Source organism: Vigna radiata, unplaced genomic scaffold, assembly GCF_000741045.1.
Source record: "Vigna radiata var. radiata cultivar VC1973A unplaced genomic scaffold, Vradiata_ver6 scaffold_321, whole genome shotgun sequence".
Taxonomy (NCBI): domain Eukaryota; kingdom Viridiplantae; phylum Streptophyta; class Magnoliopsida; order Fabales; family Fabaceae; genus Vigna; species Vigna radiata.
This window is the reverse complement of record NW_014543610.1, coordinates 317,881-319,752: the sequence shown is the minus strand read 5'-3', so window position 1 is coordinate 319,752 and position 1,872 is coordinate 317,881.

Below are 1,872 nucleotides of genomic sequence, written 5' to 3'. Positions count from 1 at the left end.
TTATAATTCTCATCTTCTTCATCTTCACTGCTCATGGGTTCAAAGAATTCAACCATTAACATCTCCTCCTCTTCACTGTTCACCACATGGAATGGTTCAATTTCTACTTCCCAACCATCCTGGCTGTCTGCGTCCTAACCATCCTGGCTTGTAATAATCTTGCATTCCCTCTTAGGGTTAGCCTCAATGCTGGCCCTAAACTGGTTTTTCTCTGTAATTTCTATTCTTGTTGCCAGCTGCCCAATTTGTGACTTCAATGATTTAAAACTGGCCTGATTGCTATTTACCTGCTGCTCATATTTTTTGTAGAAGTCATCAAATCGATTACTTAAGGTCTTGACAGACTTAGTCAAATTACTCACTTGTTGCCACAGAGGTGACGGTTGTTGCTGTCGGAAGTTTCCTCCTTGTTCAGAGGAAGTATTCTAGTTTTGCCCAATACTTGGATGATTTTTCCAACCTTGGTTAGAATTACCTTGGTTGAAATTTCCCTGCTTGTACTGAAATTGGGCCCCCATATAATTCACGTCCTGCTGCATCTCCTCCGTAAAAGCACATTGACCATTAATATGGTCACCACCGCATAAATCGCAAAGTTGTTGAGCCTGAGAAATATTTCTAAGTCCCCGAGGAAGTTCGGAGAAGACCTTTATCAACTTGTCTAATTTCTGGCTGAGGAGGTGATTCTGTGTTGCTGCAGCGTCTTCAGTAGGAAGATGTAAAAGTCCTCCTTTTTGCGTGCCCCTCTCACTCTGCGACACTTCATTTAAAGTCATCTCTTCAATCAAGTTGTACGCCTCATCTTCTGTTTTTCTATTAATACTGCCTCCAGCTGAGGCATCTAACATCATTTTGGAATGAGCGCGCAAACCTCCAAGGAACGCAAGCAAGTATGAAGTTTTATCGAACCCATGAACTAGGGTCGCCCTCAATAAACCTTTGAATCTATCCCATGCTTGCCCGAGAGGTTCCTCCATCCCCTGTTTGAACGAAGAGATCTACAGTTTCCCTTGATTAATTTTTGGGGGTGGGAAGAATTTAGTAATAAAGTGTTGGACCACTGCTTCCCAAGTCCTGAATGTTCCTTCTAGGAAAGAATTCAACCAATCTTTTGCGTTTCCTCCAAGAGAGAAAGGAAACAAACTAAGTTTGACTCTGTCGTCCGTCACTCCAGTTATCTTTACTGTGTTGCAAATTTCACCAAAGATCGTCAAATGCTTGTAAGGATTTTCATTTGACAACCCATGGAATTGGTTGTTCTGGACTAACTGGATGAGCGCTGGACTCATCACCATGCTGGTGGTATTGTCTGCTGGAACTGCAATGTTGTTAAAGTTCAAGGGGCCAACTGGATTAGCTGCGTCCCCCAAAGTGCGTCTAGGAGGAGGTTGNTTGGCCATCTCCTCAAGATCTGGTGCAAAAGTCCCAAGTGAAGAATGCGAAGTAGCTTCTGGAGAAAGAGATCTCTCACGTGAAGGACGTCTCTTTCTCCTCTCGTCTGGAAGACCTTCTAACAGAGGTTGTTGGTTTTTCCTGCTTCTAGTATGTATTGTTTCCTGCATACACAAGAAACACACCCTAAAAGCACTTTTATAGAAAAATAAAACAAAACGCAATTAAAGAAAAATAAAACAAAAATAATTATAACCAACTCAAATTCAATCAATTCATACTACTAGAAAAATAAACCTCGAGTCNCCGGCAACGGCGCCAAAAACTTGTTAACAAATTGGCAAGTGTACCAAATCATACAAGTAATATAAATGGTAAGACCAAGTATCGTTTTCCCAAGAGACTCGAAAGGCTTTCTCGCTCACGTGAATTAAAATAATAAGACTTGAAAATAAAAATTAATAAATTGGATTTGAGAAC